Source organism: Littorina saxatilis, unplaced genomic scaffold, assembly GCF_037325665.1.
Source record: "Littorina saxatilis isolate snail1 unplaced genomic scaffold, US_GU_Lsax_2.0 scaffold_607, whole genome shotgun sequence".
Classification (NCBI taxonomy): Eukaryota; Metazoa; Mollusca; class Gastropoda; order Littorinimorpha; family Littorinidae; genus Littorina; species Littorina saxatilis.
In genome coordinates, this window is record NW_027127278.1 from 48,576 (window position 1) to 72,551 (window position 23,976).

The window sequence follows — 23,976 nt, forward strand, 5'->3', positions numbered from 1 at the left end:
TATATGAAATAAGAGACAGAGAGTGCATGCAAGTTAGTTCCTGCAGTTAAAGGCACACTCCTTCATTGATAACATGTATCACTATCTCAAATATGGCCAGGCTCTTAAATGAGATAAAACCATCTCTTCAGTTTAAGACACAAACCAAAAATGAACAGCCTAGGTGCTCTCTGTCAACAGTGGACATTTTCTGACTAATTAATGTCATTAAAACAAACCAATGGCCTTCAAGAAATTATTTCAAACAAAATCCAAATCAGCACAAGTAGTCAAGGTATTGATTTTGAATGTGTCCAAGTGGAATAATGATCTTATCCTATATAACTAGGTTAGAGATTGCTTGGATCTCAATTGTTTTCATTAGAAGGAGTGAGCCTTTACCCACTGGAGCCTGTTGTGCACTTCACCCATAATCAGAGAGATATAGAGAAAAGACAACCTGGCAACACAACAAACAAGTTCAGTAAAACTGATTTAATAAGTAAAGCTTGCAAAACCTTTCTCTGACATGTTCATTTACCTGCCAAAAGTACCATGTTGAATAGACGAGTTAGAAGAAAAAAACGCTTTTAGGTTTGTATGTGTTGTGGAAGGGTGACCTTTTCTTGCAAAACCTATGACAAACAAAGGAGGGGCCAATCAATAGTGAGGGGTGTGTCACATGGACCAGAGCACATGTTTCCAACACACCCATCACTAGTGATTGGCCCCTCCAATGTTTGTCAGAAGTTTTGCAAGAAAAGGTCACTCTCCCACAACCGATACAAACCCGACATTTATTTTCGGAATTCGTCTATTTGACAGCAAAACTGAGAACAAATGTAAAGTGACTGACTTGGCAGGGGAATAACATTGGAAGTTTAATCAATCATACACACAGTCATTTGTATTACACGTACTCATATAGGCTGACACATAACTTTTCTGCCATCTCCAAACAACCATCCTTAATTTTTAAAGCAAAGAATTAACGTACAACTTGGTACACACAATATACAAAAGAATTTGATGTGTAGTCTTTTGCAAAACACAAAATGGATAAGCATGTGTCATAAACAGATGTTTTGATCAGTTGTCATTTCTGCTTTAGGTAAAACTTATGTTGACAGGTTTCTTTTCTATGCCATAATGAGAGAGAACACCGACCTTCTCTTGTGCTCAAGGGAGATACATAGACATAATGTATTGAACAGAAAAAAATGTAATATTTCTTTCCGATGAAGTCTTTTGCGATTCTCAAAATGTGGCTAAAATAATTACATTGGAAATGATACAGGTCCTATAATGTACTTGTACTTGTACGACGATTTAGGTTAAAAACCTGTACGCCGATCCACAAAAGTAAGCTGCATACGCGGGGGGGCTAGTAGCAGCTTGGTGTGTAGACACTTGATGTGTCTTTCCAGTGGCTGTCCAGTCGTGCTTTAAAGCAGTTAACGCTATCAGCTGTCACAACATTGTCGGGCAGGGTGTTCCAGTCTAAGACAACTCTGTCTGCGAAGAAGGCACTCCTTACTTTCGACTTGGCAAAGTTTAAAACTGTTTCCTCTCATGTCCCTTTCAGTGGGTGGGGGTCTGTGTAGATTGGGTTTCTGGGTAATGTATATACCTTTGAGGTATTTAAAAGTGTCAATCATATCACCCCTGCGCCGACGATGCTGGAGACAAGGAATTCCCAGGATCCTAAGCCTTTCTGAGTATGACAGTTCCTTCAGACTTCCAATCATCCTTGTTGCCCTTCTCTGGACATTCTCTAGGTCCACATTATAATTAAGGAAAAATCAACAACCAAACATAATTGAGCCAATACAAGAAGTAGCCACGCTACTAGGTTTTAGTGTTAGTCTAAAAAGACAATATTCCATGAAAAAGTCTGAACAGATTTGGTTTTGTTTGTTTTGTTTATTTGTTGCTTAACGTCCAGCCGACTACGCAGAGCCATATCAGGACGAGGAAGGGGGGGATGAAGGGGGCCACTTGTCAAGCGATTCCTGTTTACAAATGCACTAACCCATTACTTGTGTCCCAGCAGGCTTTAGTAAAACTAAATTAATACCTACTGGAAGATTACCAGTTTCCAGTATGTTAAAATAGGCTTAACCTATCTACTGCTGGACTTACATAACAGATTTGGTGATTTACAATAATCATAGTCAACTGGTGCTCATGACTAAGATTATTGTAAATCACCAAATCTGTTCAGACTTTTTAGTTAGAGTGAACTATGAAGAAGAACAGTATTCTCCAGTAGTGTATTTTCACAAAACAACATTGGTACAACGTTCATAATTAGGTGTGAGTAAACTATACTGAAGGCATCAATAATGGGCAAAGGAAAAACTATAAGCATGTGCACATGAAGTAAACCAACAAAAACTCAGAAACATTTTGTAAAGCCTCTAAGTCGAATCAACCCCCCAAAAATAATCTCACAAGGATCCAAACTAATGTATAACACCTGCTGTAAATTGAAGTACATGTATGTACTTCAAAAGGACTGCCCAGAAGTCAATAAAGTGGTAATTTTCTCCCTTCAACAAGATACAAAGTCACAAAGATGACAGAAACTATGTGATGTCAAAATAACCACTGCATATATACAGTGGAGTCCGGGTACTCATAACATCTACAGTGCCATCTTTCTTCAAGAAAAAGGGGGAAATACATGTAGATGAATTGTGGAAATAACTTTTCTGGGTTGTATGGGTTGTAAAAGAGTGAGTACTCAAGAGTCTTCATTTTGCTCCGACAAATATTGACATGTAGTTCCTTTACACATGTATGAGACACACCCTCGCTAGTGACTGGCCTATGTCACATGGGGAAATATCTCACTTGACATTAGTGGCCAGTCACTAGTGAGAGGGTGTCTGTGAAACACGTGTACAGAAACCACATGTTGATATTTGTCGGAGCAAAAGCAAGAGTACTCACTCTTTCACAACCCATATAAACCCAACAAAGTTATTCAGGAATTCGTCTATTGATACAGCAGCAAAGTTCAGACACACACAGAGCAAATAAATGTTCATTGTCTTTTCACACAAAAGGATATTTCATTCTGTTAAAAACAAAAAGGGCCCTTCAAAGCAATTTATTTTCTGATGTCTCTCGGTCCCAGTGACTGAAAAGTGTGATACAGTCAACAGTGTACTAAACAAACCGATTATAACACGTATGCATCATAGACTGTGGACATAGTCATTAAAAAAGCATCAGGTAAAATCAATAAGGTGCAGGAGATCATTCAGACAATAGAGTTACATGGAGAAACCTTTCCAACTTTTTACAGTAAATGCATGGGGTATTAAAATTCAAAACTCAGAAGTGTATTCAGCTTCTGCTACATTGCCAAGCTTGCCACAGAGATAAAATAGTTGCACCTGCCATATGAGAACAGCCTATGATAAGACGAAACCTTGCAATAAAGGACTGGACACCTGAATTCCCTTTTTTGGTTATCTTCAGTAACATTATACATGTCATGACAGGCCGCCTGCAATGTAGGGACATTTTTGGCTGGACCATAGGGGTGTTTTTTCATGGCAAGTACCACTGTGATATTCCGGTACAGAGATGTTTGGAAAGTATTTATGCTGCACTCCTAGCCATGAAGGACACTTTGGAGATCAAGGTGTACTTTTTCTTCTTCTTCTTGTCGATCACTCAGATCAAGGTGTACTAAAAAATGTGAGAAAAAAAATGGAAAAATTTTTTTACAAGAGAAAGTTTAGACACAGAAAAGCAGGGTTTATTTATTTTTAGATCAAGGTGTACTAAAAATAAATAAACCCTGCTTTTCTGTGTCTAAACTTTCCCTTGTGACAATTTTTTCACACGGGGAAAGAAGATATTACACTCTCATACATAAATAAATTCAGTTTTCTGGGGAACACAAGAAGAGAGTAAAGACATTTGTTAGGGGAGGAGATCAATTCTATGGTGGTCTCAGAAAGCTAGGTTCTATTGTACATTTATTTAGACCACTGTGTGAAATCAAATAAGAAGCTGTATATCAATATACATCACTTGAAAATCCCCCCAAAAGACAAAGTTTGAACTAACATGTCCATAAAAGCTGCAAAATACACCACGAACATATAGAGTTAGACAATAGAATTGATGAAAAATGAACAGTGAGTGTTTACCAAACTGTATCTTCCCTTGTTTGTCCATAGTAGTCCTCTATGGCTCTTAAAATAAAACAGTGAACATGTCTGAGGGCTTTAACATCAATCTTCACAGCTACTGCCTGGTGGTGATACTAGAACTTCCTGTGTTGATGTCTTTTTATCCCAGCCTTGTTGTGCCTTGATTGGAAGACAGTATCACAAGTAGTGGCCACCATCGGACAAAACACTGTCTGTCTTGCACTGGAAAAAACAAAACATTCTGGAATTACAAAGATATAAAAACTTTTTCAAACAAACCCGAAGGTTTGTTGTATTGAGCTCCCTACATTCGCTCAAAGGGAACACACTATCATTCATTTATAAACAAATAACCACACACACACACACACACACACAAACAAATAGCACACACCCAAAAACATAACTTTCACAACCAGACTGGAGAACACACAACGCTTATCTCAAATTTTCTTCCTGCAATAGAAAGTGAAGGCTGGAGCTCATACAGTGTATTGCTAACAGTAACACACAACCATAAGTAATTTTGCTATTCAAACGGTCATTGTAAATCATGAATGAATTAACTCAACATAAACTTAGAGACACAAGTAATATTATATTGCTGTGTGTGTAAAACAGCGTTTGAGCTATTGTTTAGGCTAGCATGTACGTTTTAACTTATACAGTACCAGAAGGTGCACAAAATACCGAACCATTTACCATTCCAGCAAGAGTTTTCTAATAGACGATGTTCAGAAATAACTTTCAGGATTTTCAGGTCTATTGCTATTAGAGTAAGACTAAGAGCCTCTTTTAAGTGGTCAAGCTTTTCAAACTTAGACGAAACAAGTATTAAGCTTCTGAACAGGTTTATCCTGTGATCGGGACTAACAACTAACTCTGATGTGTATGTTATGCAGCGTGTGCACAATACTATGCCACTTTCTGTAAATGATCAACGTTCACAAGTTTATCAGAGTTCCCGATGATTGCTGGCCTATGTGCTATAGTGATCCCTCTCAACATGTTCTGATTGATGTGACGTGAGTTTCATAAAACACATGTGCTTAGAGAACACTTCCACTGATCTGCAAACAATCGGCTCTGATGTGCATAGTTTTGAAAGAAAAGGGTATTATAATATAATTATATATGAGCGCCGACTGCATAACATACATATTAGAGTTATTTGTTTGTTCTGATCGCAGGATAAAGCTGATAAGAAGTGTGGTGCATTCTTCGCCTTGTTTTGAAAAGCTTGTCCTTGTAAAATGAGCTCTTCATCTACCACACCGACCAAACATCGGGACAAAAGTTATTTCCGTAAGACGTCTATTCACAGTTATCTTCAAACAGGGGAGGGTAGCGAAAGGGGTAAACAAAATCCCAGGACCACTTAACTTCTACAAACTTAAAAACATACCTGAGTTCTTCCGGAGGCGGCCACCATTTTGACCCTTGTGAGTTGTCCCTCTTCTCTTACTCCAACAGCTTGTCTGTCATCAGTTTCTTGATGAACAATGGAAATAAATTAGAAATCAGTTGCAAAGTTACATAAGTCAAAACGTTTTAGCGACAAAACAATGATAACTGTTCACAACCACACACTGTTGACTGTACTTAAAGCTGTCGTCTATCTACGACTATACGTGGCTCCATGTTTGAAAAGATAGGGCTTAGAAGCATGTACCGAACTCAGTACAGTGAAGGCGGCCTGAAACCTTGACAGATTCATTTAACGCTTGACTTTTGCTGTGATAACTTCCTGTTTGCTCCCTCTATATTCAAGAGGCACCAAAGGGAACAAATACGCCTTGGTGGAGATTCAAACTCAGGAACTCATGATTTCAGGGCTGATGTTCTAACCACTTTATACTACTGCGCCAATTATGACAAGCGCTGAACAATTTATACATTTTATGTTATTTTTGGAGCAGCATCTATTTCATACCTTTATCCATCAATTGCTCAGGAGTGAATTTAACTACTTCTTGGATAGCTATACTTGAACTGCACAGAGATTTGGAGAGATTAAATCAATAAATTACTGTTCTTCTACTTAACTTGTATGTTGTAAATAGATATCACATTCACAGCCATCACATCGCGTGAATGTCGTGTAGCATGGTATTGGTAACATAAAACATGTGCTGTAATTTCGTGAAACATGTTTGCAAAATAACGGCGAAGTTTACAGACAATTTTGACGCTATTGCAATGCATGAATCATTGAATGGTATTAATTCCACCTTAGCATAGAAACAAATTGTAACTTTTGCATCTTTGTTAAAACTGATGGAGTGGCCTAGTGGTCATGACATCCCCCCCGAAATCTTGAGGTCCGAATCTGGTATACTATGAGTAGCAACAAGAATAATGTGTATGCTTCCTTTGACCCTAGCCTGTTTATTGCAAACCTAAACCGATTAGTAGTGGTGACAGACAGGGCTGGATTTAACACAGATGAATATATGTGTGAGTTATTAATGTAATGGTCAACAAGTTACCATACTTTTTTAAATGGAAGAAGAGCATTATCACATTGTTGGCAGCATTGTGCAAAATACCCATACCATTCTGGATTATTGAATTGATTGACCCCAACATGGACCAAAACTCGTTAACATTATTAAATAACAATCACTCTGTAATGATTAACAACTTTTGGTTACATTTTCAAATGTTACTACATGTAGTCAGAAAGAGGTGTACACCACTGTATAGAATTAGAAGAGTATTACTATTACTAAGTTGCAAACCCCACTTTTATAAAGTAATTGCTAGAGAGAATTTCAAACACCACCAGAATAATGTAATGAACATCGGGTTTTCTTTTCAGATCTCCTGGATTTATAAACAAAAGCTGCTAATTCAAAACCTACAACTCATCCAAAGATGGAAAAAAAACATGGTTCGAGATTAGCATTGCGATAATCCTTTAAAATAACACAGCTTAAGATTTGAAATACATACTAACCAAGCCTATGTATACAACTGCTTGTTGTACTACTATGGTCACAAAACTGCCATTGCCAGGGAATGCTAAAACAGATAAAGGCGATGGATATAGCTTTCTGTCAGCACATTGAATAACAGTGAAAATGAAATTAAGGGATGTCTGGCTGACGGTAACAATAGCAACCACAGTCAGCATTAACCGGAAAGATTTGTGTGTGTAGCCAAGCCTAATGATATTCACCTGTTTTTGCATGATGAAGGAGTGGTATATGCAGAAATTCCAGCAGCGGACCCAGGTATCCTAGACTGGTCAGGCTCTGAATGTACTCTTGCCATAGAACTTCTTTGTGAGAGGCACCCACCAATAAGTCCTCGGACCTGAAAACAACACATAAAATACAGGATAAGAATAAGGATAAGGTGTGATAATTGATATAGTCCTGTGAGGTCAACCTCATGGCAATCCGGGTTGCTTTCTCTCTGGGGAAAGTGAACCGCCATACACTGATACAGTACACTACAACATTTTTTTCTACAATCTTTTTTACCGTTATTTCCACTTTGTGATTCATGCGATCTTATGCATGACTCCTGATAATGTCGTCTGGCGTCGGCAACACTTCCATATCAATATTAAAGCTTTGAAAACATTGTTATCTTTTGACCTAACCGTTTTTTTTTTAATATTCCTAGCAGTAGCAACCTCCTTGCGGAAACTTCCAGCCTGCCCTACTGATGTCGTTAATGCATCACGTTCAAGTTCAGGCCAGTCCACCTCCTCCAAATGTTTTGCAACCCTTCAATGGCTTTATTCAGTCCTTTCATTTTTCTGAGATGTTGAATTGGCAAAATGGTCTTATTTTAGGGTGTGGCACAAAGTGAAGCACTGGGAATCTCGCCATGACCCATTTCCAAAAGAAAGATAAAGCAAACATTTACTTGAATCAAACCATTTAGGAACTGTGGGATTCATGGGGGTTTATCCATTTGAGAACAAATCTGTTACTTCCCTTGCCAAGTAACATTTCCCTTTATTTTCCTTTTTAAAATTTTGTTTAAATACAGTGGTCGCCGCTTAATAAAACCACTTCTGGACCGACGAAAAATGGCTTTAATAAGCGGCGGATTTATTAACCGGCGGTCCAGGAATACGTCATTTTCGAAAGAAAAAAAAATCTCTTTTGTTTACGTCACTCAGTCACTTTCTTTCGTCATTTAAGCATACACTTGTTTGAATCTAAACAAAACTTCACGAAGGATGTTGAACTTTTGTTTTAATTATGTACATGTACGTGTACTTTGATCACTTCGGTACATCAATAATTTCACTGTCACCGTCACGAACCATTACTCGTCAGAGAAGAACGATTTTATGAGTGTTTGTTTGTTGGTCGTCTTCCACATCAGAACAAGATAATGTGAGTTTTAGTCACAAACTACGTGATTTCTCTGAGAAAACTGGCTTTAATAAGCGGCGGGTTGGTTTTATTAACCGGCTTTTTCTAATACATAAGATATAGTGATAAATCCGGACCGTCTGAAATCGGCTTTTATAAGCGGCTGGCTCTATTAACCGCGGTTTTATTAAGCGGCGTCCACTGTAGAAATTATTAAAATAGAAAGAGGTTTTTAATATGTACAGAATAAAAAAACCGGAGGAATGTTTGCGTAAAGAAGGAATTTCCATAGAAACGAGTTTTCACTGGTATGTAAATTGATTTAAAGAAAAACTCTGAAAGGGGTGTGTGTGTGTGCCTGTATGCATGATCTGTTGGCAGGTCCAGATTAAAAAACAAATTGAAAAAATAAAATCTGTGCAATCTTGCATATTAGCAAGATCTAGATCAGCACTTTCCAGGACGTGTACGGGTAATGTGATCAAATGTAGTTTTTAGATCACGCGTTTGCCAAGATCTGCAGTCTTGGTGGGAGCAAAACAACACATGCCTTTGGAACATTGGAGAAACAAGAAGAGCAAACGCTCGATCGAGTCACTTTCGCAGTTCTGAATATTATATGAGGCATCAGATGGACAGGAAGAAATTGCTATTCACAACACAATGAGTCACGTTCACATAAAATTTGAGCCCGGTCACTTTTATAGTTTCCGAGAAAAGCCCAACGTTAAGTTGTGTGTTGCCGAACAGAAAAGGCTAGTTATCTCCCTTGTTTTTCTGATAACGTTCGTAAAAGGCTACAGATGTAAATACTTTGATGTAAAGAATAATCCTACAAAGTTTCAATCACATCCGATGAACTTTGTCAAAGATATAAAATGTCTAATTTTTCCTTTGACGCTGACCTGTGACCTTGAAAAAGGTCAAAGGTCAACGAAACCATCGTTAAAGTGTAGAGGTCATTGGAGGTCACGACTAAACAAAATATGAGCCCGATCGCTTTGATAGTTTCCGAGAAAAGTCCAACGTTAAGGTGGTGTCTACGGACGGCCGGCCGGACGGCCGGCCGGACAGACTAACACTGACCATTACATAGAGTCACTTTTTCTCAAGTGACTGAAAAAGTGAGTCACGGGTGACGCAATATCTACACGTACAGGCCTTTGCTACACGTTCGACCACCCAGAACACTGTATTCTGGGAATGGGAGTATCTTTCATGAATAATATTGTACACAGCAACAACAACAAAACTGACCGAATTTAGTACATGTTTTGTATTGCGAGTAACCAATAATCATTATAACCCAAGTTTAACTGAATTAATATTATTTGAACATACAAGCCAGGACCCCCTTTCGAACTGTGCACTACCCTACTGAACTGCGTTCAACATTATGATCGCTTTGCGTGTGCCACTTGTAGGAGCTAGCTCATTCAAACAGTTTTCAAAAGTGACTTACACGGGCGGAATCTCACTGAATGAAGGGACGGTTTTATGGAAGACTTTGGTCTACTGGGTAGATTGTTCTATTTGATTTTTGTACCTCGATTTTGTTTTTCTCGGAAAAGGAATTCTGTTCTCTCTGAAATGTGTAGCTTTTCTCGGAAATCCTGGGATCCGAGGAGAATTTATCTATGAAAAAAACAAAAACAAAAAAGGGTAGTAAAGACCATCAAATTGTACTCACTTGATAAAGTGTTGTTAGTCCTAAGTTTTCAAGTGATGGCTGGCTTTCTGATTCTTGTAAGTTGTATTGAATCTTGGTCTCTGTCCCATACATCTCTTGCGGTGACAGCGGCAGCATGAATCAAACTGCACATTGAGAGTCCACACACACTAAAAATAAAGAGTAGCAAAATGGTTAACCAGGAATAGTCGAATCATGATGGTTAGTGAATTCCCAGACATGCATTCAATACAATGATCATAAAAGTATAACGTATAAGATGTCAACATGTATAATACATACATGTGACCTGGGGTGAGGTGCAAAAAGCCAGACTCTGAGCCACCGAACTGGGTGGAAATGGCACGCGGGGCCTGACTGGTTGAAATCACACGCGGGGTCTGACTGGTTGAAATCACACGCGGGGTCTGACTGGTTGAAATCACACGCGGGGTCTGACTGGTTGAAATCACAACAAATCTTAATGTCAACCAATCCAACCCTGTGACTGTGTAACACCAAGTTTTGCACCCTGCACCTCAGCCCAGGAAACCTGATTATCAAATACCTGAAGTGTGTTAATGTTAGTTGTTACTCTGTGTGTGGTCATTGAGCGAGTCGTACTCATAGACTGGGTGTTTGTTATGTCATTGTCCATTCAGTCACAACTTTGACAGCCAGCCAAGACTCAGTCACTGAGTCAGTCAAGGCTATTCAAGACTCTCACTCTCAGCTATGTCATGTGTTTCTGTGTGCATGCAGACCTTTGACAGTTTGAGCATGTTCATGTGCTTGCACATGTATGTGTGTGCACAACTGCATAAGACTAAGATTTGTAACTGTAAGACTGTGTATTTTCAAGGATTGTTGCGTTTGTGCATCTATTTGTTCTTTATTGTTCCCATGATAATTAATGCCTATGTGTTCTAGTGTGCGTGTGTTTGCTGGCTTTCAACTTTTAATCATACATCATTACATGTGCAAGTGCCACCTTTTGTTTGTGTGTGTGTGAGTGTGTACTTTTTTGTGCTTGTTTGTGTGTGTACATGTATGTGTTCATGCATGTGTCATTGTGCAATGTGTGTGCACAAGCTAACAAAAGGTATTTTTGTGCGAGACTTTGTGTGGTTATCAGTTTGACTGTTTGTCACTGGTGCCTGTTTTAAATCTCTTTCTCACCATCAAATGACTGTACTTGTTTTCAAAATAAATTGGTAAATTTGCAGCTCGTACATTATAACTTGACAGTAAAAGAATTGTTCAAATCAGAGGATAGCATTCAGAATCACTCAATCAGTCAGTGGCTAGTCAATGCCACCCTAAATAGACTCAGCTTGGCTCAAGTAAGTCGCAACTGGTCACCAGTTATCGAACAGCACAGCGATCAGTATCACCATCACCAATCAAAGCAGTGCAGACAGTATTCAGTATCACTGCTCCTTTCTTTGCTGCATGCTCATTGGCTCGGCTCCTTTTGCTTTAACTCCAAATAAGCCCCCCCCCCCCCCCAATAAAAAAAGGTGTGGTTAACTGAAGGTAACATAGCCCCCAAAAATATGGTAGGAAGCTAGGCAATCACTTTTTTTTTAAATGTGTACAAATTAAACCTACTTGACAGGGAAATAAGTGTGCGACTCGAGCGCTTTCGCTGCATTTTCTGCACTCGTTTTCTTGTTTTTTTGTGTTTTTTTTGGGGACAAATGTAATAAAAAGTTATAGGGTCGGCCCCTAAAAATAGGGTAGGTCGGGTTACCGTAACCACACCTATTTTTTTTTAGGCCTACTTAATGTGATGGGCGCTGCCTAGCTGTCAATTGCTGTGGACATCCACCCCCCCCCCCCCCTTGATTGCTGGGCCAACCCCCCTCACCTCAGACAAAGGGGGACTGATCATAGTCAGTCGGGGCTAACAAATAGTAACATGACATTGACAGCTGCGGGTTCGGGTTTGGGGATGCAGGTGCGGTAGGGAGGCAGAGTGGTTAATGTTAGCCAGCAAAAAAAACCTGAGAAGCAAGGAAAGGGGGTATTGGGGGAGGTGTGACCGTAGACATGAATACACTGTTGTCTGCAGTCTGCTTTGATTGGAATGCCGGGCCGGTGTTCGATCTTGGGTAGTCTATCCTCCTAAAATACTGAAGACCATCATCACCGGAACCACCATCACCCAAGCGTAGCAGATTCATCACCATGCTGATGTTGGCTACCTACCAGTACCACCAAGAAAGAAAGACCACGGATGACTTCTAACACACACATGATGAAACCATGCTAAAAGTGACCTCTTGAAAGCCGACTTACCATGCCCCAGGAGATTGTTCAAGTTACTAGCTGCCCGCCACGTCGCTGTAATTCGTGGAAAATCCTTCTTATGCAGAAAGTTCCACGTGAAGCTTGGTGGCCGCCATTTTGGTTCGGAATCTTAACTTCCCGCTGACGATTGAAAGTCGTGAAGTTGAAATTTATCCTATTTGTGTTGATTTATCCTGAAAGCGACGTGTTTCACACAATAATCCATTGTTGTTATGTCTACAATGTTCAGATTCTATTACTTAATGTCACTGGTTATTATCGCAGTGGAATCGACGAACTGCTGATCACCGACAATCTGTCACCAGTGATAAGCGATCATCATGATTGGATCGATTGTTTTTGATTGGCTGATTGCTTGTTCGCTCCTATCGACCGAACGATATGCCTACTAAACCTGTAGTGGAATGCATGAATGGAGACTATCAAGCTAGTTGGGAACTAAATCCAAAGTTCGAAACTATCGCTCTAGTGCGCAATGCATGGCACGATATTTTCAAATGTTCCGACCTAAGTTGGTGACTAACTTGCTCAACTTTGGTCCTCCTCCGAGGAGGACCAAATTCCTTAGTTTCGAACTATTGCAAAAACACAAATGGCGGCCGCCATGACAGTCTTTGATTTTGCTGTACAAAAAAATCAAATATTCGGCAGTCCGACGCATGAACCAAAGAATGATGTCGACAAAGAAGTTGAAACATTGATTGCGCTTTGGAGGGGGTTCAAATACAAGTCGTGAAGTGACCGGCACAGCTGATTTGGGACACGATCTACCTTGAGTCGGGAGATTTGCTATGAACATTGACTAAATTTCCACTTTTTACATCAGCGACTGTACAAATTTGGCTTGTACATCTTCCTGTCGCTGATTTTAATCGGTTTGGATCATCCAACAGGTAAGAGCAAGATTCATCCGTTGTGTGCGTGTAGTTTGTGTGTCCCACGGTGTGTGTGTTCGTTTGTGCGCCTCGGTGTGTGAGTGTGTGTCAGATTATATTGCAATAATACATTTGTTAGAAAGTGAGAGCAAGGGTAGATCTAGATCTATGGGCCAGGCAGTACTGTCTGAGTGTCTCCGAAGCCGTGTTCAGTGTCATAGGAAAATAGGCCTACGAGCCATTGTGTAGTGGTGACGATGAAAGTTACAGTTGTTGTTTTTCTGACAGTGACATTGACAATGTCAATGCATCAATGATTATGCACAGCAGCATCGGTTTCTTCGGAACTGTGCACTGTTGACTGAATTTCCCACGGTGGAGCAATGAACAGTAGACACTAAAACAAAGCTAATCTAATGCATTGAAGCATCGCTGTAGATCTATCTCATTCAACTAACAATACAATGCAGTGAATGGCAAATCTATCTCTGAATGAAGTGTTGTGTATCCTTATTTGCTGTAAATGTCCTGGCTCACACTGCACTCCCAACATTAGAAGTATGTTTTCTAAGCTGAATGCATGTATAATTTGATATAGTAAGTGTGTAAAGCCAAGAGTAACACTAACTGGCCCAAAACAATTTTTGTGTGTATACAAATGAAGAAAGAAACTGACTTCACTTGAATCACTGCCACTGAAAGTGTGTCTATTGTGTATTTTTAGAAGGGTTATTCAACAATGACTTATTTTTCTGTTTAAATACTTGATATTTACTCTGCATGAACAGAGTCAGAGGTAAATGCTGCTGTACATGTATAAACTATGATTGTGAAAGAGGGGATAAAAGAATCAATGAGCGAGTGGTTTAATTATAATACAGTTATTATTTATTGTTAATTAATTATTTTATGGTGTGTTTTTTCAGGCCTCCTAAGAAACCAGAGATGATGTGTGATGAAGTGTTCATACAGCTCTTGCATTCAGATATATAATATATGGATTCTGGAGAGGATTCAGACTGAGTGGACATGCTGCTTTACAGACTACCATGAAGAGTAAGTCACACATTTCTGTACCACTACCAAGTGTTGACATAGCTGAATGTATCTATCTAGATTGTAAGTGCATCTAATGTGAAACGCAGATCTCTTTACAACACAACGTACAAAAGTCTGCCAAAAACATCTACACAGCTTCAAACTACTATCACCAGTGCCAATTTACATATCATAAATCAATTTTTAATAAGCTTGTGCCTATTAAATTGTTATTGTAAAATTGATTTATGATATGTAAATTGGCACTGGTGATAGTAGTTTGAAGCTGTGTAGATGTTTTTGGCAGACTTTTGTACGTTGTGTTGTAAAGAGATCTGCGTTTCACATTAGATGCACTTACAATCTAGATAGATACATTCAGCTATGTCAACACTTGTTAATCTGAATCTGAGAGTAGTGGCAGGAGATGCAAGTTTATTGACACAAAAACATTACGGCTTTGTATAAAATAAATTCTTACATCTGTATGTATCCTTGCATTGTACAATTTGTACTATTTATACAAAATGGTACATAAAGCTTGGTTTTAGTTCTCTTTCTCTTCTCAAATCCTTTGTCACTATTCTTAGGCCAAAAAAAAAAAATTGTCTGTTTAGGGTAACATGACCAAAAAAAGTAGGGTCGGTAGGTAGGTAATTTTTGTTTTTTTGTTTTTTTTTTTTTTGTGTGTAATGTTGGCTGAACATTCACTTCTTACATTTGATGAATACATGTTTCAAAACTAACGTATAAATAAAACAGAGAGAAAGGGAGAGAAAGAAACGCCAAATGTCTCTTTTTCGCATTTTTACCTCTTTTTTTTTTCTTTTTTCTTTTTTGAAATAAAAAAAAAGTTTTTGGGTCGGCGCCAAATCGATAGGGTCGGTCGGGTTACCCTAAACAGACAATTTTTTTTTTTTGGCCTTAAAGTAAATTACACAGTGTGAATGAACTAATGCAGCACAGGAAAGTAAAACAAAATTGCAAGATAAAATGAAATCATTACTAATTTACTGAAATTATTTTAAAGGCACATACAGTTATTCTTCCCTTGGCTCACCAGGCTTTTACATGGAATAAGAATGAATCTGTTCACTCGGATACTTCTACATTCAACACCCTGGCTTCTTCCTGCTCAGAGTTAGATTTTGTTGTGGAAACCACTCTCAGATTAACAAAAATGTTACTTCTTTACTTCTGCGAGTGACTTTTGAGAAATTCGTTCATAAACAAAATTCAACTATGCACATGAAGCAGTCACTGACTGTCAGGGTGTCAATATTTTATGTGTCTGGGTGAAGTTATGTTCCTATCCCATGTACAACTGGCCAGATCTGAAATGGCCAAAATCAATGGGATCAACACACATCCCCAGAATCTTCATCACTGGAAAATGTGGTGGGTTGAATGTATTTTAATAAAAAGGCTGACAGGCGAGTGCTTTGGATCCTGAAAGTTCTGTTTTGGACTGAAATCGAGACACATTTCCCAATGAAACTCAAACTGTATAGTGTTGATGCTGAAGAGCGAAAGTGTGTGGGTTGAGGGCACACTTGTTTTTGACTAAAATCGAGAAACATTTCTGCCGAGCACAAAGTTCATACACGCACAGATTTTTTAATAGTTTAGATTACAATATCACACACACCATCAGCGATCCCAATGGTCATGTGAAGAGCAAGTGCTTCCTCCCCCCCCCCCCCCCCCAACACACACACACTGCTCAACACGTACACACCTTCTCCCCCCCAACACACACCCTCCACTCGCTAACCAAAACCCATCCCCGTGAATACTGAAGGTGCTCAGTTGTTTTCTTTATTTTTCAGGAAGGACCGCTACATTAAGGGAAGGCTGTTTGCACCTTGGTTCCTGGGTTCGCTGGGGACGATGATCAAATTCAGAGTACCATCACAATTCTGTGCTTTTCCATCTGATTCGGCTGAGAATGCTTGCAGAGGTTTCTACACTACCCGTCATAAAAAGTAGGCAGATGCGTTTGAGGGCAGATCTTACTGATGAGGCTGTTGATTGAAAAACCAAGTATATGACTGAAAAGGCCATTAATTTCCCTACTTTATTCAGAAACAAAATTGGGTTTTCATGACGTAGTGTCTATGCAGTGAAACCTGCAACACAGACACCCCCCCCTCCCACAAATCAAATTCACAAAATCAAGCTTCCCGTGTTAAAATCAACAACACAAATCAGAACAACTAAACCGAAACATGTTTTGCATGTCATTAGACAGAACAATCAAATCTTTATCCAAAACAGTCCGTTTTGTTCACATATATATTGTCTAACATGAACGCTTTGGCATGCTGAGCGTGTAGTTGTCAATCCTCTCAGTTTTTGAAGTCGTTTTAGCGGGTAATGAGACCAAAAATGGTACATTTCAGAACTCCTCAACGCATTGTCTTAAAACTGTCAGTGATTTGTGCTAACACACGTCGTTAAGTACAAAAATGAGACCAAAAAATGGTACATTTCAGTAACTCCTCAACGCATTGTCTTAAAACTTGTCAGTGATTTGGGCTAACACATGTCGTTAAGTACACACGGAATCTCAAGTCATGTGAGATATTAGTTCTGCTGTTGCGCGACATGCCAGAACGAATTTTAAAAATAAAAATGTACCCTGTCCAATGAACTGAATTTGTAAAAAAAATTAGCATGCATTAAGAAAAATAAAAGATTCAATTTACCTTTAATTTCATACATTTTCAACTATGACTGTTCACAGCGCACTTGTACGCACACACACATTCTTGGAAAATGCTCTTTCAAGAGCCATGATCAGTTAAGCGTGTCAGCCGTGAGCTTTTCTAGGCGTAGGCCTACATTTGCGCTCAGCGCTCTGAATGAGGCAAAATATTAATGTTCGCGTTGAAATCCTCATACCGCCAATGTCTGATAAAATATGTACATGAAATTTAATTGTGTGGCGCATCTGTTATTGTTCTTGAAGATAACAACAAATTAATTGTTTTTCAATGAGTCAGCGAAGACCTACCATCAATTTAAGAACTCTTTCTGGCATGTCAATTAACAGCAGACTAATGTCTCAAATGACTTTAAAATCCGTATGAACCCGGTTTTTGTCTCATTACCCACTAAAACTGCCTTTTACAGCTTCTCAGAGGAATGACACCTACACAAATCAACATGCCTTAATGTCAGTGTTAGACCAGATATGTGAACAAAACTGACTGATTTGGATGCAGATTTGATTGTTTTTTCTATTGACGTGCAGAAGATGTTTTGTTTTGGCAGTTCTGATTTTTTGTCAATTTTAACGCGGGAACATTGATTTTGCGAATTTGATTTTGCAGGGTGTCTGTGTTGTATTTTCCACTGTATAAACACTATGTCATATATACCCAATCTGCTTTCTGAATAGGTTTGGGGAATGAATGGCTTTTTTCAGTCATATACAGGATAAATGTAACACTAAAACAATGCTAATAACTTCTACATCTGTTGACCGAATCACTTTATTTTTAAGGTACATAAACCGCAGCCAGTGCATGACCCTTCCACAAAGTGGACATTTTGTAGATCAAATGTAACTGGTCAAATGGTCTGACTTTTGTGCTCTATTTCAAAAAATAAATTCCAAATTCGGCGGTCGATTCACTAAAACGAAGTTTGACCATGAACGGTATCAATACTTACTTAATTTAAACCCTCCAGACTTTTAGCTTTTATATTATCTGAATGTCTGAGTATACACCCCCTAGATCATCGGTGACCTGAAGAAAGCAGTTATATACTCATAGACAGACGCGTGTGAAGCATGTTTAAATGTGGAGTACGCTCATTTAAAAAAGAAATACACCAAGTTTGTTTGAGAATACTCCAAGTCCAAAACAGGGATTCCCAGGTCTGAATGTTGATTAAGGTGTACTTTCGTGATTCGAATTGCCCCGAATGTTACAATCTTGAGCGCTTAGATCGGGCAAGTTTGGCTACCGCTCAATTTTAAAACTCTACCGTTGAGTCGATCCCCGAAATTGGGAACTTAATTTATATTGGCACAAAAGTCAGCCTATTTGATCTTCAAAATTGTCACTTTGTAGAAGGGTCATGCATAGGCTGAAGTTTATGTCCACAAATGTAGGTTATTAACTTGTTGTGGGTTGCATTGTTTTTGGGTCAACCTGTATTTGGTTTTTTTAATAAACGGCCTCATCATAAAGATTTGCCCTCAAACGGATGACGAGTATTATAGTTGGCTCAGTGGCTAAAGAAACATTCTACAGGATGAATAAACAAACAAACAAATCTCATGATTCTCTATGTGTTTTAATGTGTGTGTGTGTGTGTGTGTGTGTGTGTTTTGGGGAGTTTGTTTTGGATTTTAGTGAGAGGATGGCTGGTGGTTTGGATGGGGTGAAAAGCTGAGTGTCACTGTGATTGTGGATAATTAAATTGTTGTTGCTGCTGTCAGTTTCAAGGCACCGTTCTTCTTGCAAACGCCAAGTTTGGCTTACTATTTTATATCTGCATGGGCTCTTACATGAGGTTAGGCCATCTATACACTTTGATACATACCAAACATTTACATTCTGACTGGGTCATGTGCAAAGTTGGAATGTTTGAATGAATACATTTTGCGGATTGATGCCAGTAGAAGTTAAACAAATTAATTGATCAAACATTCCAACACTTCAAAGTAAACACACGTGTTTTTGACAGCTGGTATATGTTAAAGTGGAGGGATGGTTTTATTCCACGTGAAGCCTGCATGCCACATCTGAGACGTTGAGCGAAATCGTTTACACAAAATATGCAATCATTGTTTATCATCATTTAAATTAAAACGTTCATACACAATGACACAACAAATGTTGTCGGAAACTCAAAAGAACACATGAAAGAATAAAAGATGATCAATGCAGCAAAACGCGCCACTTGTACAGAGTGGGTTACAATTTCATTCTTTGTTTAATTTAGCCTTCACATTTCCCTTATCATATCTTATATTTTTACATCGTTCTGTTCTTGTCAGCTTGAAATGTTTGCAGTTTTTACTCACGAAACAGGTTAGTCTTCTGAAGTCAGTGCAACATCAAAGCTAAAATTTCACACATGAGATGCATTTTGATGATCAGCTCTACCATACCGAAGCAATGCATTTAAACTGGCGCAGATTAATTTTCAAATGATGTTCAAGCAACAGCTAGCTTCCTTATAGACAGAGTGTCTAAGTTACAAAATATAGTCATCTCAGTATCCAACTTCATTACCTCTGTTTCTTTGCTTGCTTAGAAGAACTTCTCAGAGTGTTTGCGGCATTCATCAAACAAGATCATACACATTAAAATATTGTCACTTCCTACTCATTGAATAATGTATTCATTGTATCTAATTATTCATGTTAAAGACCAGCACAAAATTGCAATCATTTAAATATGTCACTGACATAAAGTATTCTACCCGATCTGGAAAAAAGGAAGAAAATCATAAGTGCATGATTCAAATCACTGATGATGTCTTGTAATTCGGTAGTGTTTCCAGTTAATCTTTTCTCTTTACATCTAACAATTCTTTTACTGGTTTATTTTGTAAGTAGAACACCAGGCCAAAACATTGTTGGCTCCTTTTGTATGACATCACACATTTTCAAGGATTTGCTTACTAACTTGCTTGTTTCTTAATTTGTTTAATGATCGCTCCAAATTACATTCCTTCCTTTATCTGGCACTCTTGTTCTCAACTTTGTACCTCCCTCTTAGCGGTTTAGAGAGAGAGGGAGAGAGTGAGTGTGTGTGTGTGTGTGTGTGTGTGTTAGTGTGTGCGTATGCCCCTGTGTGTGTGTGAGAGAGAGAGGGAGAGAGAGAGAGAGATAGAGACTGAGAGAAAGAAAGAGAGAGAGTTGATCTATTGTCTTGATTCCCTCATTCAATGTTCTTTTGTTGTATAGTGTAGAACTTAGACAGCTTCGTGACATACCTGTGGTGCGGTTTTATGGTCGTTTAACTCTCCATCGGTGAACCATGCAATTATTTCTCTTCAACGATTACTCGGTCTCTACTGACAACTCTAAACTCCACAAAACACGACTTTTTTCAGTTCAGAAATGTCAGTTTCGCTCCCATAAATTGAAACACAAACTTAAATACATCCATACATCATTGTCTGTTACAAAGTTCCAGCTTTGCTTTAAAATGCACAATCAGTATGAGGGACACGGACCTTTTCCCAGTACATACCGACTGAGCCATCACTCAAATCTTCGACGACACTGACTCAGCCTATATGCTGCGTACATCTCCCCGGTCGGGCAGTTTTTGCTCTCGTAATGTGCAGAAGAACTGAGAGAAACATTTGCGTTCTGCCTATGTTTGTCTTGTTTGCTCGCCAAAATAATATTGCATCGATCAACCACTCAAGTTCACACTGTTACCATGCTCCCAATCCCATGCTGGTTTGTTTACCACTTTCGAAGGTGAAGAGTTCACCGCGCCTGCGCAGTGACGGGGATTCCCCGTGACGTCACCTGAAAGTTATGACCTACTCTTTTTGTTGGTAACTAAGTAGTCTCGACCAAGTTCGCTCTCATGCATTGCAGACTGACTAAATCTGTAGTTACGAACTGCGTAGTTCGAACCTACGTTTAGTTGCTAACTATAATAGTCTCCATTCATGCATTCCACTACTGATAGACCTTTTTCGTATAACCTTTGCCCCCAGCGTTTCGACCAATCAGATTTTAGGGCACGGCAGCCTCTCTCTGATAACCGGAAATAAGGGGCAATAGGTGCCTGGCCTGAAATACCTCTTTCACTGTCGGTGCTCGAAGTACTATTGCCAGAGGATTACTTTGAGAAATTCTGCAAGAAAACGGATTATCTTGTTCAAAATCATGAACTAAAAGTCAAGGACATGCATGAAGGTATGGTTTGAAACGGCTATTGGTGGTATATGGACGAAAGACTTGGCGAACTTCCCCTGCATAAGCGAAGCAGAGGTGATCGACCACAGATCTACAGTACAGATCTCTGGATCAACTTTTTTACTGATACTACTGCGTCGACGTTCGACAAGTTATACGACGCATCCAGCGCAAAGAATGCAAAACCTTGGGGTAAACGATAGACATACTGTGTGCATAAAATGTCTTTCTGCATGGCACAACAGCCAGTAAGCAACTGTAGTGATCAGACTCAGAGCGAGTGTGCTGACGTCAATGAAGCAGACTCGCAACGAAGTGTATGCTGTTGTGGGGGGACGCTGACCGGACAGGCACTTGGAGCCTACTGCGAGTGTATTGCTGGGTAAGTGTTGTTGGCCTTGTATGTTTTGTGGGATTAACTTGATGGCTGCGTTACTTGGAATCTTACACAATCAGTTTTCATACTCAGTCATATAATGCATGGTACACAAAGTGACAAACACACACAGAGATTCATAATTCTCTACTAAAAATGTCTGCATGCAAAAGCTTTCATTTTTGACAAAGTCATGAGCAGCATGTTAATGTAATTTCAATCAGTATCTCCAGGAGACCATGCCATGTTGGCTAGGCATGTTCAATAGAATCATGTACCAGGTACCTGAGTGCGGAGTTTTATTTAATGTGTACGTACACATGTGTTTGTGAATCCTCTTGTCAATGAAGGTTATCACTGCAGTAAGATCAAATTCCATTCTGAGCCGGTATATATTTTATATAGATATCAACAGCATGCGCGTACAAGCTCTCTGTAGGAATTTCTAGGAAAGATAAAGTTAATTGTTATTAACAGGCTAAGGAAAATCAAGATGACACAAACGGAATTTGAATGTGTGTTGTTGTTTTTACCCAGAAAGGACAGTCTTGCAACCATGTAGCCGCCACCCTTTTTGCTGCTTCACACTACATGGCTGAAGGAATCGACACTGTGCCAGCAGACAAAACTTGTACACACTACAAATGTATGTGGAAGGGCCATGCTGCCATGAAAACTGCACCAGCTGCTCTCGATGACATACAAATTGTTAAGTAAGTGTGTATAATAATTAATATTAAGGAAATTAGGGTTGCATTACCTAGAGGTTTACATCAGAGTGTGATCTATTTTTTTCAGAACATAAGTCTCAAAGTTAAAATATAGAGCTTGTTAACTACAACAGCTACAAGACTGGGGAAAGAGAAACAGTGATATTTATAAAGTGCATTATCAACAAGCTATGCATTTTACATTTAGTCAAGAGACCAGGGCGGTGGTGTATGTTTGTGTGTAGAGCAATTTCTGGAAAACTACAACATTATGTTTAGGTTAAAAACAAACCAGCCTTGAAACAGTGAAAGTGGCAAGTATTTTACTCGCCATAGTTAGTAGAAGCATGCAACTGGTGAGTAGAAGTGTTCATCTACTCGCCAAATGCGAGTGAAGATGCTGAATCAAATTGTTGGTTTGGTTCGTAAAATTTGCTCTCTGGCTGGTACATTTTCAGAATCATAATGTTTTGACTTTCAGGGCTACAAGCTTAGAAAGTTAAACAGATTTGTTTTAAACACAGGGAAGCGTGGGACAGTTTTGCTACTGCGCTATGCTGGGTTGCCATTTACCTTATTCGACGTGAATGCTGGTTTTCAGCTAAGCATTGTCCTTGTGAAATGTACTGCGTTCAGTATCGTTATACATGTTTGACAGACTGGCGCAACTTGTTTTAGCATTTGTACCCAGCATAAGATTTGCTTTAGTGTCAAGTAAAAAAAAATTATTTCATTTTCAGGTATGCTTCAAGACAAGACAAGTTTCCCCGGACGACTCTTCAAGGCCTCAATTTTGACCAAGAAGTCCGGATGCAAGGAAGCGCGACTAAGAGATCTTCAACAACCGGTACCAACCGTTTGAAGGCTGCATATAGTTATGATATACTGAACTAGGGTTTTCAAGGTGTGATATTTTTTTCCAATACCAGTTAATTAAGTTGGTAGCAACAGTTAACTGTTCTGTCAAGTGAAAAATGTATGTAGTTTCAATATGGACAGGTAAAATCAGTACTTTGTTTACAGCGAGGGAGGGTACGTAGTGCTGTCACCTCTGTGTGTGAGTTCCGGTTTAATATTTTAAATGCCTGCAGTTAAGACAGAAGATTGTGGAAGCTGATAAGAACTTGTGTCAGAGGATAGTAAGAAGTGTTTCGGCTTCGTACGGACTATACCATCATCCATGACTTGTGTGTATTATTCGGAGAGCCGAGGACATGTGTTGTGAACAGCGATTCTCAGTGATGAAAGTGTAGTGTGTGTAATGCCGGACTGTATTCTTCTTCAACTTCGGAATGGCAAGGAGGTATTTTGTGAGATGTTTTATGATTTGATATCCATGTACTGATGATTTCATTCAATAGCGAAATGTTTGAAATGTTCATTCGTTTTGTGCCATGTTTGTTGTTCAAGAGCGTGTTGTCACCATCCCTTATGAATATGGACGTGTGTGAATGTTGGTGCAGACATGAGCGTTTGAGCGAGTGAATTTAGAAGCCCTGTGCATGAAAGTCATTACCGGACAACCAAATCAGCAAACATAGAAATTCCTTGTCATACACATCGATCTGATCAAGGTAATAATGTTAGCACTTTTTGACTCACATGC

General features: G+C 39.1%; 3 long non-coding RNA genes across 4 annotated transcripts; 2 read left to right on the top strand and 1 right to left on the bottom strand.

Moving 5' to 3' along the window:
• Positions 1-455: 455 nt before the first annotated feature.
• Positions 456-12,773, bottom strand: LOC138955739 (uncharacterized). Of its 2 annotated transcripts, XR_011452350.1 has the most exons (6): positions 12,459-12,773; positions 10,179-10,303; positions 7,333-7,469; positions 7,111-7,175; positions 5,557-5,642; positions 456-4,373 (listed from the first exon to the last, which is right to left on the bottom strand). It is a non-coding gene; the product is annotated as an uncharacterized lncRNA (long non-coding RNA). The 2 variants fall into 2 exon arrangements; XR_011452349.1 differs by lacking the exon at positions 7,111-7,175 and having other exon boundaries at positions 12,459-12,769.
• Positions 12,774-13,000: 227 nt separating this feature from the next.
• Positions 13,001-17,812, top strand: LOC138955740 (uncharacterized). Its single transcript, XR_011452351.1, has 3 exons — positions 13,001-13,363; positions 14,272-14,401; positions 16,213-17,812. It is a non-coding gene; the product is annotated as an uncharacterized lncRNA (long non-coding RNA).
• A 3,228-nt stretch (positions 17,813-21,040) lies between these two features.
• Positions 21,041-23,749, top strand: LOC138955738 (uncharacterized). Its single transcript, XR_011452348.1, has 3 exons — positions 21,041-21,666; positions 22,198-22,373; positions 23,111-23,749. It is a non-coding gene; the product is annotated as an uncharacterized lncRNA (long non-coding RNA).
• Positions 23,750-23,976: the final 227 nt, after the last annotated feature.